The following is a 20,065-nucleotide window of genomic DNA, read 5'->3' as shown; positions in this document are numbered from 1 at the left end:
CGCAGCAAACGGGAAGTCGCAGCAGCTCCAGACAGGAAGACAATAATCCCAGCACAAAGCCTGTTATCAGGCGCTGCGTGGAGCCGCCGTATCTCGGCTCATTTACGCTGCAGCGAGGTCCAAGAGGCTCAGCTGGAAAGCTGGCTGGCGGGCCCGGCGCCGATGGCCCTGTGCCTGCGCCAGGCCTCAGTGCGCCTGAACTCCGTGATTTTGGAGCAATTTTCACGTGCCAAGAAACGAAGAACAAGCATGCTGCAAGGACAGGCTGCATCTGGTGCATCTGACGAGCGCGGTGCAAGTACACGCTTGGCAACTCCGCTCATAGCCCGCTTGATCACTACAGCCAAATCAACACTAAGCGTCTATTATTCATCCAGGGTTAAAAAACCGGGCTGGGTACACAAATCAACTCATTATAAAGTCATCTATCACTTTTTACTTGCAAACAAATTAGATGTCCGGCAATTCATCATTTCTCGAAATAGACTTATCATCGGAGCACAGAACTGAGCGGCGGCCCAGCTTCCCCCCGCAGGCCTCGTCCGCCTCAGGCCCACAACTGCTCCCAGCGCTCAGGCAGCGCTTCTGCAGTGCCGTATCTCCAAGACAGGTGCCAGCTTCACCCAGCAGGTTGAACAACCGAGCCCCTCACCAAGCGCAGAACCGAGCAGGCTCCCAGCGCCGGGAGCAGAGGCGCGGCACAGCCCGGCCCTGCCGCCGCAGGGCACTCAGAAGCCGAGCAGGGGGAACAGCCCTGACCCCACACAGGGCCGCAGCGGGACCTGGGCAGGACGACACGAGGCCTTCCCTCCACACACCGGATTCCCGCAGCGCCCCTCGCAGCCCAGCGCTTCCCCGCCTTCCTTCCTGCATTTCTTCAGTAAGGTGTGAAACCAAGATTGAGCTATGAAGATGAACAGTCACTTCAAATTTACTGTAATAGAAATCTTAATCGTTCAAAACTGAATTCTGAGTTCTGTGCTTTTTTTATAATGTTCAAATTAGAAGTAGCCCAGGAAACAATTACAGAGCTGGGTGTTTATATACAGTTTCAAGCCTCTATAACGTATTTCTATACTGCCAAGATTCACTTATTTTCAGTTTGGCTTTCATGTACAGATTTCTAAGAAGACTGCACAATGTGTCTATATGACATTACTGGATTATTTTAAAACTCCAAGATGCCCAGATCTCGTCATTCAGATGCTTTATCAAGAGACCATGACAGAAAATAACTTGTTTGAAAAGATGATTTTTTTCAGATACTTCAGAGAGGCCTCTCTGCTAACAGCAATCATTCATAGAACTTTTTCAGGAAAAAAAAAAAGCAGAAAGGAGCTCTCATTTTCCTGTTTTGAAGACCGAAAAAAAAGAGCAATGTGATGCTAATATGATCCACTTTTATTACCATCTCTTTTTGCTTAATGTATCAAGAGAGCAAATCAAAAATCCCAATTTTGAAAGATTCTTTGGAATTATGTAACTTAAGGGTAATAGAAATAATTAACAAATACAAAATTGGTGCTGTGAGTAAAAATGTATGTTTAAGTAAATGAAAATCTTTACATAACCTGCAACGCTGACAAAGAACATTCAGTTCTTCTGATTCTGATCCCATGTCTTTCACAAAGAGATCTAACATTTTAATTACAAATCAATTCAATTAAAAAACATTGCTGGGTTTCTTTTCCTTAAAATAGAACAAGGAGCCTACAGAAAGAAACCAACAAAAAAACCCAAACAATTTCATGAGTTAAGAAGAGTGTGCATGCTGAACAGCTTAAAAAAAAAAACACACAAAAAAAACCAACTATCAATATTCCTGAACTCATAGCAGGACCTTCACAAAGTCATTAATCACACTGTTATTTAATGTTTCTAGTACACGAGCACTCTAGCAGCCCCCAATCAGGATAAGAGGCATCCAGGTTGGCTCCACACCAACACAAAGGCGGCTGTGTGAATACAGGATTCAAAACTAATTCAGTGCCACACTGAATTCTGCCCTACAGCTTCTTAAAGGGTGTGATTTTAACAAGTGCACGTGATCAGTGTGAAAATTTCTGCTACTGGACTCTGCCAGTGGATTCAAATCCAGAGCAAAGTACATTGCGTTGCTTTGAATATGAACTGGCTCTTCAACATGAGAGAAGCAGGAAGAAAAAAAAAAAAAGTAATTTCTATCTGTAAGCATAACTAATGGAATAAACCCAAGTGCTTAAGACACTAAACTTATTTCACAGTTAAAGCCCACACAGAGCCAAAGGTATTCCCCAAGTGGTTTTAAATTCTCAATAAACACCACTCAAAATAATGTACAATAAACCTGAATAGCAGATTTACTGGTGACAGTTCATGAAATGGGAGAAACTGAGCTTGAGCCTCAGCCTGCAGAATAAAATCACGGGCATAACGTTATTTTTCAGAAAGTAAGCTGCATTCCATATTCTATTTTTGTAATCATTTCAGGTCTGCAACTAGGAACAACAGAGACAAAGTAGCACTCTACCTCTTCCAGAAATTCTTTCTTTATTCCCATACATGAGATCTTCTGTCCTAGAACTGCATGAATGACCACAGCACAAATGACCAAAGGCCATGCAAAAGGCAGCAGTGATCTGAGCATGCAGCAAGTGAGATGCAGCAACATAGGGAAATAATGCAGCTGATTAGTGTGATGATGCTGCTTCACCTGGAGCCACAGGAACAATTCTTATCTCCCATGTAGAAAGTCTGACCATACTGAAAATGGTGAGAGAACAAGGTCTGTCACACAAAGAGAGATGGAAAGAGCTTGACTTTTAGCAAAAGAAAGGAAAGTTGCAAACAAACCACAAATAATGGCACTGGGGAAAGGAAAGAACCATTTAAGCCATGAGAACAAAAATCCTAGCAGGTTTATATTTGCACCCAGCAAAAAACCCACGCTGGCTCTTCAATTGTTCTGCTCCTACCAACTAGCAGCCCTTTGCAAGCAGCCATCCCCTGCACAGTCCTCAGGTCAACAAATGCCTGCACACAGGAGAGCTCAGGGAGACCAGCGTTCTTCCAGGCCAGGAGGCAGAGCAGCAATTGCTCTGCAGCCAGCAGTCTCTGCTCGTGCACTTGGGGAGGTGCCTGATCCACACCGTGCCTTCACACCAGCGCTCGATCCCTCCCAACTTTCTCATCTGAGCAATGCCTTGGCTTTGGCAGCGCTCCTAAAACTGGGATGCAACCCGGGTGGCTCCTGGTGAGATGGGAAGAGACTGCTGGATATTTAAAGATTTTACTCCATTTTTTTTCTGCCTCTAAAAAAATGGTCATTCTGTACAAAGCTGGTAAGCTGGATGACTCTTACCACATTTACCTGCCTCTAGATAATTGCAATTTTTTTTAAATTAAATCAATTTAATATTTTGCAGATATATTCTTACACAATACACTCAGGATGGCAAATTCAATTTGATGAGAAGGCAATAATGGCCATTTCATTTAGCATTACACAGATCACCTCTGAATAGGAGCAGTACCATGTGGTAAAAGGTTGTATTTAGCATGTCACAGCCTCCGGTGGTTGTTTTCTATCTCAAAGAACCTTTGTAACTGCCTCAAAATAAGAGATGATTGATTTACAAAGTACCAAATTTCAAATTTCATATTCTAGGACTAAACATCAAATAATTGGACAAAGCTGTCCCCCTGTCTGACCCATCACAATCAAGCCCCTTTCAAGGTTGACTGCCTGCATAAGAAATATGTGCATAATTTCATTTTGTCTCCTGTCCAACATCCAATGTTAGAAGTTAATTAAATTGCTTGTCCATTGTATTCATCCACTTACAAAGTTAATGATATTCTGTTCCTGAATTAAAGAGAATTTTATAAAGCCTGCACTATGGAACCTGGCATGCTGTACACTGAGGAGCTGAACTCTGTCATGGCTCCTGATTGCAGCTCTCCTAATTAGGAAACAAAATGAATGTTTCTGTGTCTGCCAATGCAGAGGACAAGTCATTCCAACAGCGAGGGTAAATGCTTCGTGCAATAGCAACTTAATAATATCTCATGTTTGACTATAATAAATTCTGCAGGATTAATAAACCTGTTAAGTTTTAAAATTACCATAACAAAGATGAACTGCAGCATAGCAACACAGCCTTAAAAAGGGACACAGGTTTGAGAAGGACAGCAGCTCCCTGCAAGCGCATCAACCTTGAGGACACTGAAGGCACCAGGTTCTCCTTCTTGCATGAGATGAAGAAGGAAAATCTAATGAGAGGGCAATCTGTCGGAGCCAGGTGAGACGCAATGACTGGTAATCTGAATGACACTTTCTTGTGCTTTTGGCCCAGATACAAAGACGCTGTACCCACGCTGCATTCTGTTTGAGGCAGATGTGTAATGCAGCTGCAAAGGAAGGGCCAGCAGCAGCCTCCCAGGCTTTAACCCGCTGGATTCACATCTCGAGCACTAATGCACGCTGCAAAGCTGCGACTTGCTGAAGCTGTGGGAGGGCTGCAGGAGACACGGTCCTGCTGAACTCACCTCTCACGGGCAGCAGCAGCCCCTCGCTGATCTGGGGCCGGGTGCTGTGCTGGCAGACGTGTGCAGGTGGCATGGTGCTGCATGGGACTATCTGCTGCATCAGTGCACACTGTGAAAGTGCTCCAGCGTGCACAAAGCACACAACAGGACTCCCCACCGATGGACGCAGCCGCTCAGCCAGTGCCTCTGCAAACTGCTCCCACCACTGTGCAAACGGCACCACTACTACAAAGCGTGCACCACTGTGCTTTATATTCAATGCAGAATCAGAAACTCAAGCATGGGATGCAAAATAGCACTCCTCTGAAACATGCAAAATGAATGCAGTCTTGCATGCAGTAACACGCATCATGACAACAGTGGCACTCATACTGAGTGGAACGTGTTCGTAAATGTCTTCTTAACGCTCTACCTCAGCCCGTAATCTCAGGCTTCACTGCACTGTGCAGAAAAGGTCAGAAACCTCTGAAAATGCTACCAAAAAAAGTAAGATTTACATTACTTATTTATATTGATTCGGTTATGTACTGAACAACAAACACAACAAAATTTTCCCACATTGGAAAAACAATTTCAGGTGACTTTTACCTGGCTCCACACAACACATTCTACCTGAAAAAACAAAAGGTTCTCCCTCATCTTTTGTCTTTTATCCAACGCTGTTAATACAGAGAGTTGCTAAAAAACAGAAGTGTTACTTCACTGACACCATGAGCAGATAAATGATTCAGTGCAGTGACTGCTTGCTGTCTCAGCCCACGCACTGCCACTTCTGCAAGAGACAAAGCAGCGTATTCTAAGTTTGTAAATCATTGTTGCTAACAAGGGGGCAAACCTGGTACTTCCTACCCAAGAGGATTCATTTCCTCGAAGTCGGGAGCAGCAGTATAATTTACGAGATTCAACGTTAGACGTCCTTGTACCCTTTGTACATGTTGCTGCACAGATCCCATCAAGGTGCAATGCTACCAAGCAGAGCAGCAGTAATACACTCATTTAAGTTTACCTGTGTACATTCATTAAAAATACTAAAAAGGAAAGGAAGAATCCTAAAAGACATATACTGTATACAAATTAAAATAACAAAAAGACACTTCCAATACATTTGTTTTAGCAAACATAAGATGATGTCAGGATTACCAGAAAGAAAACTGTTTTCCCGGAATTATCTACAATAATTGTATGTAAAAATATTAAAATGCCTGCTGCCATTTTTAAAAGACATCGTACACGTTTAGGAGCCGTACTTTGTGATTACTCATTATAAAATATGCTCAGAATTTCCCTCAAGTGGTCTTATTAACAAAATACAGCTACATTTATCAATTTAAAAGATATAGTTTGACTAATGTAACTTTTGTGAATTGAAATTAATTGAATAGTATTGGCAAATCAATAAGGGCACAAATAAGTAAAGCTTTTATTTATGGAATAGACGGAATTATATTCTTCTAATCTAAATACTCGGCATAGTCTCTCGAAAATTAATCACGTAGAAAACCTGCCTCGTTATTAAAATCCCTTCAGAACATCTATACAAGCTGAAGTATGTGCATATATAATATGTTCTGTTTATATTTCTCCTTTCAGAACTTTTCAATTTCAATTAAAATTCTGTAATTTTTATCTGGAATCGCATTACATGCATGATAGATATAAGTTAATTAAAGTACAATCAATTCTAGGAGATGGCCAACAATGAACCTGAACAGTTTACAAATTACCTCATGTCATTCATCTGCAGCATTCAGTGTCTGTGGACAATTACTGAAAAGCTTTAATTGATTTTTAAAATCTCAGTAATATATTTTGTACTCTCTATGCACTCTGCCTGTATTCACATTTTTAGAACTGAAGTAGCTGTTGAGCACATCAATGCAAACGTGGTGCTGAGCTTATACTTGAAGTTGAGAGAAACACTGAAACTCCTCCCATTTGTCCTTGAGCCACGAGTACTGTAGCTGAAAGAGACTGAACGTGCCATAGTTGTTTTTACAGACCAGCAATGTGGCTACGAGCCTGAATTTCCAAGAACAACACGTTTGGTTACGGCTGTCCTATCAGGTCACCCGACCACAACGAACCTTCACAGAACCACTGAACCCCAGGGGATGGGAGGGACCTCAAGAGATGATGGAGTCCAACCCCCGGCTAGAGCAGGCTCCCTACAGCAGGCTGCAAGAGGCGCCCAGCCAGCTCTTGAATATCTCCGCAGAAGGAGACTCCACAGCTGTTCCAGTGCTCCATCACCCTTACCACAAAGTTCTTCTGCTCATTAGTACAGAACTTCCTACGTTCAACTTTTAGGCCACTGCTCCTTGTCCTACCACTACAGACCACCGCTCAGAGCCCGGCCTCATCTGTTCGCCTCCCAACTCCCTTTAGATCTTAATAAACAAACCCAGATCCCATCTCAGTCTTCTTATCGCCAGGCTGAACAGACCCAGGTTACTCAGCCTTCCCTCATATAGGAGATGCTCCAGGTCCTCCACCAGACTCCTTCTAGGAGATCCCTGTCTGTTTTGAACTGGGGAGTCCAGCACTGGACACAGTATTGTAAACGTGGTCTCACCAGGGCAGAGTAAAGGAAGAGGACCATCTCCCTCAACCTGCTGGCCATATTCTTTCTGATGCATCCCAGGATACCACCGGCCTTGTTGGCCACGCTGCTGGCTCATGGCTAAGCAGCAGGATCACCTCCTGCTATCAACGCTGGTCCCACGTGATTCATACCACGTTAGCCGGAGGTGACAGACGAATCACTGAGTCACTGAATCCCTAAATCCATTTTTCTGTTATTGCAATTATTTATGAACAAGTCAATGACATAAAGCAAGTAACACACAAAAAAGCAGCAACTACTTCATTTGCCTAAACAAAATCATTAATTCTTAAATTATGCGTCCCAAAATAATCCCATCTACAGCTCAAACCGTACAAATACCTGTTTCACTTGGCATAATGCTTTAAATTAATCATCTTTTCATGCTAACACAGACCTGATTTATTACAATTAAAAATAGTACACTTTAAATTTCTTATAGACACGATTATGTTATGCATAGGTTCCACTGCACTGATAATAGACGAGAACTTCTTTCTTTTTACGTTCCAGCAAGCCACAGAGGAAAGTGAATTACTTAAGAGAAAAATAGAAATGGGCACCCTCTGATTTGCAGGCGACACAGATAAAAATGAGAGAAATTACTGAAGTGCTTCTCACTTAACATCCTAAAAAGTCAGAGTATGAAGAGTTTTAGTATGGCCTGTCCAGTGATTTCTGGTTCTTAAAGATGGAAGATCTGACGAGCTTCAGAGAAATAGTAATGAGAAGTAAAGATCAAGGAAAGGCTTGGTCCTGAGTCTGAGTAAAAGTCTCTTCTCAACATGGAAATCCTTCAAACTTTGTGCTAATAATAATAAAAAAAAATCAGCAATTTTGCTTGACTAGTAAGATGATGAGTAACCAGTGATAGGATGAGAGGGAACAGCCTCACGTTGTGGCAGGGGAAGGCTGGGATATTAGGAACAACAACTCTGAAAGAGCAGTCAGGTGCTGGAACAGGCTGCCCGGGGAGTGCTGGAGTCCCTGATGCAGGTGTTCAAGAAACATTTAGATAAGTACCACGGACATGGTTCAGTGGGAAAACATTGCTGGTATGTGGATGGTTGGACCAGATGATCTTGGAGGTCTCTGCCAACTGTGGTGGTTCTATGACTGCTGGTGTTCTAATCCTCACCAGGTAAATCATTTCATCATCCATTCAGGCAGACACTACATATGCAGTCAGAAGAAACGAAATGCTTGCTCACACCGTCTGATGGACTGGGGAGCGCAGTGAGATGAACAGGACGTTTGGACGTGCCCTCTCCCAACAACAACCTATACACGTCAGCTCTTGAGTTATCATGAAACTGGACTCCAGCTCCATAGTGGAAGGAACGTGGAAGGATACCAGCCTCACTGCTGCAGAAGTTCAATCCACAAAGAAAAACAACAGAACAAATTTGGGTAGAAACCGTCAGAAACATGTACAGCATCATCTGACACTTTGTGAAGTTGATCCGTTAGTAACAAAAAATGCCGACACAAAGAGAATGGCTCGTGCAAAGACAATGCAACACGTTTTTAGGACACATGAAATTACAGTCCTGTAACTCAGTTACAGAAAGGCTCAAGAGCCGTGCTTTGCTGCTCCAGTACCATAAACTGTATTTTCAGTGCCTGTATTTGAAAACAATCATAAACGCTGTGATTCTCATCTCATATCCTATGACATTCATATTCAACATGAGTATCATATAAGATACTTAAAAGACTTATATATATAACCCTAAGAAATCAAAAACCATTTCCATTTCTAAACAGGAGCACATTTTCTCACAGAAAGCCACAAGATGAATTAGAAAACTTGAAAAACGTGATTTTTCAAAGAAATGAAGAATGTGACTCAGTTGCTGTGCTGCTTGTCCACCTACAGGTCAGAGTTTTTTTTCCTATAAGCTCATACTTGAATCAGGGGAGCCATCATTTGAAAATAATGTTTTAATAATAGTAAAAGTGAGAAAAAAAATCCTCTATATTGGTAAAAGTAGTAACTTGAATTTTTTCTTCTTCTCAGTTTTAAAACAGTCTGTATAAATCAAATGAGTTGTCTCTTCATGTCACTTTTATGACAGACATTAATCTGATTTTCCAGACAGAGCTGCTGTCTGATGTAACCATGCTTATTGACTTAATGTGAAGGAATTTGTATTAGTCGAGGAAGCTGTGATGAATGCAGTCTTAAAGTTCAGTGACTCAAACACTGCAGTGACCTCAAACACTGACCCAGGCAGACAGAAACTTAAATCTTAATCTTGGAATAAAGGTTAAGCTTCGTTCACATTTTGTTACTAAGATATTTGAATTTTCATATGTATTTTATGTATATATGCATATATACAATCTATGCGCAGTACAGTTTTAGTGTAGCAAGATGCCTCTGGGGGTGGATGCAAAGTAAACAACTGAACCACAACGTGCCATGCCTCTCAGGGCTGGTGATTAGAAATAAGAGATGCTGAACCACATCTAAAGCATGTTTCTTTTCCCATCTTCAGATTTCTCGGCAATGACAAATTAGAAAAAAAGAATGTGCTGAAACTTAAATTCTTTGCCACAGAATTCTGTTCATGCTTTGTAAATTTTCCCACTCCTGTATTCTGCTTCCATATCCCCCAAGCATTCCTCACCTTTGCCAATACAGAAGGAATTTCCCTTCATTTGGGAAATAGTTCCCCTGTATTCAAGCCCAAACAACAGGAAAACTCTAAGATGGTAAAATCTCCATCATATTTGAACAGTCACGGCTGACAGGTGAAGAACCCAGTGACTAGGAGAAGCATTGCTCCCACTTTGAGGAACGAGAGAAAGGAAGACCTGGGGAACTACAGAGCAGTGAGCCTCACGTCTGTGCCTGGGAAGATCATGGAGCAGATCCCCCAGGAAACGCAGCTGTGGAGTTACACACAACACTGGAAGCCAAGGAAAAGGTCCACGAAGGAAACACTGACGCTGCCAAATGTAGAGGGGAGGTTTTCACTAAAGCCAACAATGAGAGCAACAATGCCTGCACACGAGCAGAAAGTGAGTGAAGATTTCTGTGAGTAAAAGGTCTTTGTGCGGAGGTGCAAGGAGATGGGCTGGGCTGCAGCTCCTCGCTGGGAGCTGGCTGCAACGCACGCTAAGTCCAAAGGGAGGACAGAAAATACAATGTTATGGGCTTGATACTGCACCAGAGGGCAAAGCTGCAGGATTCTGAAGGACATTAACAAAATGGCAAAACCCGTGTTTGCAGGACTGAAGCAGAGCCACCAGGTACAGAGCAGAACCAAGGCAGTCAGCATTCTTGTCTCTTCTCAAGTCCGTAAAATGCACTGCTGACGCGGTTCTCGTTCAGGCAGCATTTGTTTTTTTCTGTCATGAAACCTGTAGATTTCAACAGAATTTGCAGCATTTAATTCTACATGTTTTGTCAAAGCATGTCAGACTACGTATGTGGGTCTCTTACTCATTTCCATTGTTTTAGTGCTTATTACTAAATCTACATTTTTACCTAATCAAGCAGAAAATCCTCCTGTCGAGCAAAATGAAATTAATGCAAGTAAAGTAAGGTAAGAAAATGCACCCTTCAAATTTGAAAGCTTTTATTATATTAGGTGGATAATGACAGTTTCAAGTGAAACCTGCACATATGCTCCTCAGAACTGAGATGCAATTTTCAACGAAAGGATTTCTGCAAGCAACGTCCATAAGGCTGTCCTGAAAGCAATTGCTTGTGTTCTCCTTTGGGCAGCTCAGGAAATAAGGTGGCTCCACCCCACGATTTGCCTGCAGAGCTGCTTTGTTTGCCGGCTCACCGACCATCCCACTGCCAGCCCTGTCCTATCTAACAACGACGGGACAGACAAACTTCACTCCTAAGGAGCTGGAAACAGACACGTTCAACAGTAAGAAACATTCCTTCAAACACGATCAGTTACTTTTAGTGCAGTTGTTGGGATGCCACTGATTTAATGCAGCTGACACTGACAAACTGTAAGCGTGTGAATGGTAAACACTGTTACTGAACTCATAATCTCTAATCTCAACGACACTAAAAGGTCTAGGCTTTATTTAATAAAATTACACAAGGAAAAAACAAATTAAACAAAAAAGCTCTGTAATTATAAAAAAGCTCGTGATATCTTATGCCTTGCTTAAAGTCAAAATGGGGGATCCATCCACGATGCAAAGACCTGAAACAATACCTAACACACTTGAAGGACTTCTGTATATCCGAGTACCAGGCATTCAGTTCATCCAGGGAGGTACAATGAAGACACCCTACCTCCATCCTCCGCTGCTTAGAATTAAAACACAGTTCAGCTGCTTGCAAAGCACACACGTACAGTGAAGTGTCCATTCTAAAGCACTCGGAGAAATCCAGGAGTGGCTGCATGCTGCAATGCATTCAGGACAATGATGAGCATTTTACAGCAGGGCTCAGTGAAAAGTTACTGTATGGAAATAAGAGCTACAAGTCAGAAGGAACAGGGTAACCTCGCTTAATCTGATTATTCTGGGGTTGAGGCAACATATTAATCAAGTGGACAAAACAATTCTATTAATGAAATTTGAAAGGTACAGTACTATAATCAATCTTTTACTCTATTGCAAATGATAAAACAAGCATCCAGAAGGGTTATGCTAATTACATGTTCCAAGTCAAATGAACCTGTTCCATGCTTTGTCTTGCTGAGACGAATAGAGCATTCCTGCCATTTAATTATATTTCAGATGTCTGTATCAGTGTCTGCAATGATACATTAGCAGATGAAGAACTGGATATAGACTGTTACCTCGTTACACAGGAACCTAACATTCCCCCTAGATGTAACCAGGGGTTATCAATGCACAGACGGCCTCGCAGGCTGTGGCAGCCCCACCACACAGTGAAAGCTGGGGCCAAGTTGCTGCTGCTGGGCCAGTGGGCACCTCTGCACTGAGCACATCTTCCGAGGGGAAACGGCCCCTGCAAGAATGCAACAGAAGCCCAAACAGTCGATTTTCCAGAAAAGAACCCACAGCATTATCACAGGAGGAAAAAAGCGTGAACTACTTCCCTGAACTGCTTACACACACTCCATATAACAGAGCAGGAGGCAACAGGCAGATACGTATACGCAGAGCAAACACAGAGCGTGAGTGGGAAAAGAAGGCAGGGGAACTGTAGGAACTGGTCCTTCTGTGAACTTCCAAGGGAAGCAAGGATGCTCCCAGCAGGTGCACGAGGGCCGTGCACTGACTGAAGGCACGAGACCTGCTCTGCAATGCAGCAAACATCGCCGTGCTGTAACCTCATCTGCTACTGGAAGTTATGTGATGGCCTAAGCTAATGCCCATGAAACAGATCAGTCAGATCATCTTTATATTGAACAGAGGTAGCTGTAATTAACTAATTTTTCTCCTAGGGTACCATTTTTATGTTGCCTTCACAGACGACTCAAACTGGAAATGTAAAAATGTCCCAAAAAGAGCTGAAACATACTGCGGCTTCTTCTGCAGAGCATCAGACTCAGTCAGCCCTGACCTCACCCTGTTGTCCAAATTAATACAGATCTCCTCTCTTTTTCTTTCTTCTCTCCCACTCGACTTCCACCATAGTCACACGCTGCCATTTCCTTTCATTTTCCTTTACTTCCACTCACAAAGCCCAAATACCTTCAGCTATGCTCCACCATCACAAATGCCTTGTATGCAAACTGGATTTTATCCGTGGTTTTTGGAGAAGCCATGGCTACGCTCGTCCTCACGCCGCTCCAGCTGCCTTGGCTCCTAAGGTGCCCTCAAGCCACAGCCTGTGGTGCTGGAGCAACGCCGCTGTCTGCACAGCAAAACGTGGACCTGCTTCTGCAACTGGTAGGAAACAACAGCCCCAGAGTAGGACTGCAAAATGAAAATAAATAATACGTGTGAAAAAGCACAGCAAGTACTAGGAAGTATCTGTATCAAAAACATTATTTGTAAATAAAAACAACCAGACCCGTATCAGCAGGCACGAACGCGAGAGAATAACTACAGCCAACAAGTACGTGCCTCAGACTGCGATTCAAAAGCAAAGAAAACCAAAACAGAAAGGCCAATCAGAACACCATTTTTGATTTAAAAATAAACAATTTTTCCTCAGCTCTCAATTTTTTTTAAACTTAAAAAAAAACAATCAAAGTCATTGATATATGTTTCTGAATCCTAAACCAGTGCCTTTTTGTATCTGGAAATAATCAGATTTTTATTCAAAATCTTTTCCTGACTTAAGAGCATAAAAATTCTCACGTTGCATCATGTTACTGCTTTTCAGAAACAGTCCCTTTGTTGTATGTAAGAATAAGAACATTCTAACAAAGTTCTACTAATGAATCCACAGACGATATCAACTTCAAAGGATTTCCTCAGGGACTTACATATTTACCAAAATAACAGAACCTCGCACCTGAGGTCAGTAGGCTGCGATGTGGCCACGTGCTTTAAATGAGAAAATGTCAATTTTCAGAAAGGAGGCTTTAAATTGGACGACTCCTCTGGCGTTCTGTCCTGCCACACGACTTTCGGCCTTCCCTGACAGAACCACAAAGGCACACAGCGAAAGGTAACCCACCAGCTCAGTACAGGAGAAAGCAAACACTGCTGCTGTGAGCGAACAGACTATTATCCTTTTATTATTTAACATCCACACTTAACTGTGAATTTTTAAGCAGTAAGTTATCAAACTAGTGATCCTTGTTTCCTAATCACATCCCAAACAAATTGTTAGGCAAAATCCTAACTGCTGAATAAAAACGCTGGTCTTAACTACTGAGCGTACCTCCGTGGCCTTGTGAAGCATCCCTCCTTCAGGACAGCTTTGGCGTGGAGGTTGTACCAGGCCTAGACTTAGCCACTTCTATTGTCACGTGAGGTACAATCTTCCACGTGTAATGAAAATCTGCCATGCGCACTTGTGTCAGCTCGCCTTAAATTAGCCTTAATTCAGGCTTTCCAAAAAAGGAAATCATACGGCAAGTAAATGAGGCCGAGGACTTTGCAAGACCTCCTCCCAGCCCGCAGGGCTCGGATCTCTTTATGAAGTCCACCCGATCACCACGAGCAGAGGAAATGGCTGCAGGTACGCACGGCACATTCAATAACCGCTTAATATTAGTCAGAAATAGGAAACAATAACCAATATTTATAAAATGTTGCACCTAAAATATTTCACTCCGTCTTATGTTAAATGTACTTAGCAGAAAGGTCAGCGCTCCTGAATTTGCTAGATAAATAAATGTTGGTGAGGTGGATGAATCACTGGAGAATTGGTGCATGGCAGCGAATGAATAACCTGCAAATGCTTCCCAAACCCCATTATTTCCCTTTTTCCAGTAGGCCAAAGATTCATGTCCCTGCATGCCGCCAGTTCATTACGGAGAAATATCATTCCTCTTCTGGCACTCTCTGGGCGGCCTCTCAGCCCCACGAGGACCCTTTAATGTTTAATTCCCCATCATCTGCTCCAGTGAACAGCTTAATCTCTGCTTGTATGATCAATACTGTATCAGTGTAAATTAAAATGACAATTTTAAAGTAATTAAGCCTGTTAATGCTCGATTCAAATGTCATTATTTGCACAAGGGATTGAGGAGAAATTACATCGTGTCCAGGGTGACAGGAAAATGTTTGAGCCTTCTCAATCCTGTTGCCGCTGTGCCACTGGAGGCTTTAGCAAAGCAGATTAACTTCTAGCTCCCACTGCCAGGATACCTATCCAATTTCAGAAGAGGATAACACAATTTGATAAATTTAATTCCAGCTACAAACTCAATTATTGTGATAATGGATGAAAACTGGGAGGAGACACTAAACAAGACCCACATTAAAAATACACTTAACTTCAGAATGAGATAGAACAGTAATTGTTTTATTTGATTTGCTCTATCCCTTTTGAAAACCCTTTAAATAATTGTGATTGTTAGAAGAATAGCCAGCATTTATTAAATAGCATGAGCTCTAAGATCAAAGTAGCTGCAGTTTAAAGGATTTTGGTCACAATGGAAATATTTGCCATCCTTTGCTTGTACAGTTACATTTATTAGACAAGCAAAATTACATCATTACAGTATTGGATCTCATAAATAGATCTATAAAACTCAACTATGCTCAGATGAAATCTCAGCCCCTCTATGTGCTGGCCTTTCCAGACCCTGCCATGACAACCTGTAGTCATTTATTATTTCAAAGGAAGATTTTAATAAAAGAAAACCTTAAACTTTATGAGACAGCCAAAGGATTCAGTCTGTATTTCCAGTCTGACTAGCTGGAAACACAGCCACGCTCTCTTCATTTCAGCTCATCGGCACGACCCCAGGATACAAAAATACACGACAACTTAGGCAGAACACCGGGAGAACTATCAATATTTGACATTTTTGAGCGTATGGCAAAACTGAAACATTGAATGTCGCAGATTTAATTCAGTGAGAAAAGGCAGTGAAAGAACTGCTGCCAAGGAAGCTGGAGGAGTAACAGACCGCTGCTGGGCCAGCAGCTCAGAGCGCAGCACCGGGTGCCACTCAGCACTCCTGCCACTGGGCACTGTTTTCATAAATTCAGCTCATCTGAGCAGCTGCATTTCCTGAAGTCCCCTGAAATAATTATATTGAATTTTTATGAGCGCATATGAAACATCTTTGGCTTGCGCTTCTTTGAGTAATAAATGGCATATTTCAAAGTGCCCTGCAGGTCTAATAACTTGTATGAGATCCGAGTAGGCCTGTCCCATTAACTTTTGGTTTAAATTACAGCAGAATTCATCAATCAGTGGTTCTAAAAAGCAGACTGCAAATGGCCACAGATTCAGGAAAAATGTATTTCAGGACAATTAAAACCTCTACCGTCTCACACGTGTTCCATCATTAAATCAGTCAAATCACAGAATTTTCTTAGATGAACTGTCAAGAGAAGAAACCTAAAGAGGTAGACAAGGACAACGTCAAAACAGTGAGAAAATAAAAAGAAATAAATAAAATTAGTATTCAAAGTTTAACTTCTAAAATGTATTAACTAACTTCAGCACAAACAGGATTTTGGAATGGGAAGTGGGGGAAGCTCCCTTTTCATGTGCCACAGGTGGGACGTTTCATTCCCAGCTCCTCAAACGCGGGAGCTGATGGTGCTGCAGAAGTCGAATTCCAGTCCTGACTTCCCTCTATCATTAACTAAAAAGAGTTTCCTCCTCAAAGAACAGCAACAGATTCCAAATTCAGAAAATCATGGGAGACAAAGATGAGCTTTTTTTGTGTTGAAAACAGAACCAATATTGCTGTCCTTATAAAAGTGCCAGAACACCAAACGTAAAACAGTGCTTTACTCCTTTGCCTGTTTTAACGACAAGCACAAGGGCTTCACTGCTGTCACTGTGAATAACGAGCACCTCTACGTCAGCCAAAAATGCTTTGCTGTGCGAAGTTGTGAAAAGGGAAGCAGACATTCAGGTAGGATTTTCACCTTAAGTTGAGGATTACAAGGAATGCTGTCCCACCACAGCATATTATCACTGCTGACAACGTTGTACAGTACGTGCACTAACATCACAAAACGCTTCTCTCACTCACACACGGGCGCTGACGATTTGACACCACGTTCAACAACTGACAATTGCACGTGTATGCTTTACAAGTAACACTGTGCAGGAATTTAACAAGGCAAAGATGTTTTTCCTCAAGTTTTCCCGCATTCACAGTAAAGGGAAGAGAAAGCTGCCCCGGTGCAGGCAGAGCTGAGGACAGGATGCTGCTGCCGTATGGATGCCAGCAGCTGCCCGACCCAACCCAGCAGAGCAAAGTCATCGCTGCTCAGCTGTGAAAAATGCTTCACACAAATTAGTGCCTGAATAGTCAACACTTTCCTTTGCATATCATCTAAAACCTGTGTACGCTTAATTACAGCTTTTCTGTTTTGAAATATTAATAGGGCATGTTAATGGACATCAGACCATATGGAGCAACAAATTAATTGTTTCCCTATGTACAGTAATAGCTCCATTTATCATGCATGTTGACCTGTGTTAGCTTAACAATGCCTGTTAATTATCAGTGATCTTAAGTACTTTAAGAATAAAGAAAGCATCAGTAAAACTCAGGTAACATCAGACAAACTCATTCAGAATTATTAAAACGTTTTTACTGTTGGAGGTAGGAGAAGTGATCAACATCTTACATTTCAAATTTCATTCCATAAGCTTTTGAGAACATTCAGTTGATTCCTACTTGCCTACGCTTATGAATGTTCTATTTGAAAATCATTTTCTTTTTTACACTACGTTCAGTATCATATCTTTCTTTATTTCTACCAGGCTTTTACTAAGCTGTGAGAACATACACCAAACCAAAGGATATTTATTAGTTTAGTAATCTGACCTTCAGAGCCGCTTCATACACAGCAGGCAGTGAGGAGAGCGTCCTCCTCACGAGATTTATCCTAAGCTGGGTACACAAAGTGCTGTTCATCTCAGATGCCCACCTTGGATAAACAAACCATCCTTCTGGGTTAAGGCCTACACAGACTCAACGTTCTGGGTTCAGCCCCTTTAGCAAACCCAACCGAAGAGCCAAACCAAAACTGCAGTTTATAAGAAGCACCATGTCTTGCCTTACGATTGTCCTATGGCCCTAACAAATGTAACCTGATAGATCCTGAGCACGACTGAAAATTGAGCAATTGGAGTGGTAAGGAGTTAAAAGGCTCACAGGTATCAACAGTTCTAGCAAGAGGAGAGAGCATCCTCATGGAAAAACAAGGTGAATGAAAGGACCACAAATCCAAATTCCAAATCAGCCATTACATCTTTTTCGCTCTGTGTTCACTGCTTCAGTGCTTTCCTGTCAACAAGGGCTAACAAGACTTTAAGCTCTTCAGGAGCCTAACAGTTTTTCAGTTTGTTCACCAACAGACTTCTCGTAGAATATCTGTTTCCCACATGTGGTGTTATGACACAGCATTCAACCGCATTTGTCTTTCCCCTTGATGTACGGTTCAACCACAGTACAGCCTGCTCAAACCTTTGCCAACAAATCAGTAGCTACATGTTTGTTTGTTTTTTTTTTTTACTTTTTTTCTTCTTAAACTCTTTGAGAAAATCTAGTGACAAGTGATTGAATTAAAAGACATTCTGACCAAAACTGATTTTAACTTAGAAGGACAAACTGACCACAGCTAGGAACACTTGAACTGCTATTGACACCTCTACTTTGCTATGCTGTGTGCCTGGGATAGCACCAGGTGATGACAGTAACAACAGCTGCTATATTCTCATACTACAGCTTCTCTGGAACAACAGAGAATTAGCAGCATCGGGTCTCAGGATTACCTGAATTGTTTAAATTCAAAACTCTCCTTTTCTCCACTGAAATGCATGATTTTTGAAAAGAGAGATGAATATGGTGCTCTGTCTTTCTCAAGACAAACCCATCACAGCCCTGCTGATCTGATACAGCCCAGGGGCACGACAGGCCTGGATGCACCATGCCAGTGCTGCCTTGAGGTGCTGTCAGGTGAGCGCAACCCACAAAGTCAACAGCTAAACACATAGAAAAGCAGATAATTCCTGCTCCTGGTAGGAGCTTATCCACCACAAAAACATACGGTTTCACTGCACTTTGGCCAGGACCACGTGCCGTTCACCTGTGCTCCGCTCCCAGGGCCAGCAGGGACCCGGCAGCTCCAGCCCCAAGTCGGCCACAACGCAGCTGCTACAGCTGCAAAGGCACATCATGCAAAGGGAAACGCATGACCCTTCAAACGCCAAAGGCTCACAGAAAGCCCAGCACAGCTCCGGAAAGCAGTACTGAAGGCTTCCTGCCTCATCCTTACTCTCCCTTGTCTCAGGAGGAAGAGCACTGCTCGCACTACGGAGCTCTGGTGCGTGGCATTTAGTTGCACCATGCCTAAAAATCCTTGAAAAATACTCATCTCCATAACTTGAATTTAAGTCTGCAGAGGAGAGTCAGAAGCTCTGTGCCAGGAACACGGAAGGATACTCAGAAAGCAGGAGGACCACACATGGTTATTTCACTGATGCCACCTCTGCAAGCTACTGCCTGACCCCTTCGGTGCCACAGCCCATCACCCCTGAGTGCCTCCAGCACTGCTGCAAGCCCCAGGTGCTCAGCCCAATACAGTGCCTGGGGCTCTGCCTGCTGCCCAGCCCAGCCCGTGACCACGGCCCTCCATCTGCTTCCAAAGACAGAATGCCTGTGGGCACAGCTCCTTTGGGGCAGCGATCTGAGGCTTGCTTCTAACAGAACTCTAGAAGGAGAATATACTGCTTAACAAAAAAAACAAAAAACAAAAAAAGCTGTTACAGTATCCCCTACTGAAATTTAGTTATGATACTATTACAGAAAAAAAAAATCCATCAAAACTTTAAGACTTACAGAATTGCCTTACGCCAGTTATCCAATGAACAGAGGAAAATACGCACATGCCTTTGTGTATGTTTGTGTGTTCAAAACTGCTGGGAGCTGAGCAGCAACTTTTCTATACGAGCTCCACACAAACTCACACTTTACAAGAACAGCACGAATCCCAAGGAGTTTCATCAAGCCCTGTGCCTGGATACAGCTGAGAGCATCTCACTTCCAGGGAGCCCCAGCACGGCACCCAGCCGTGTGAACAAAAGCAGAAATCGGCTGACGAAATGCAGTTATGCAGAGAAGCAGACAATGACTAAAATGCCATCAGCCCCATGAAATAATTTATGGAGCTCTGCTTTTTTCCTCTTAATGGATCACATCTCCATGAATTAAACACAAACACATGAGCCTAACTGTATGCGAACCATCAGGCACGCGTTAGGAAATCTGGTAAAGGAAAAACGTGATGCAGACGTACCTGCCCAGAAGTTTGCAGAAGTATGAGCATCAACTCAGCGAGCATCGGAACAGATTGAAGGTTCCACTGTAGGAGCACAATTGCTCAAGTTGT

This window comes from Meleagris gallopavo, chromosome 8, assembly GCF_000146605.3.
Source record: "Meleagris gallopavo isolate NT-WF06-2002-E0010 breed Aviagen turkey brand Nicholas breeding stock chromosome 8, Turkey_5.1, whole genome shotgun sequence".
NCBI lineage: Eukaryota > Metazoa > Chordata > Aves > Galliformes > Phasianidae > Meleagris > Meleagris gallopavo.
Note: the sequence above shows the minus strand (reverse complement) of the source record.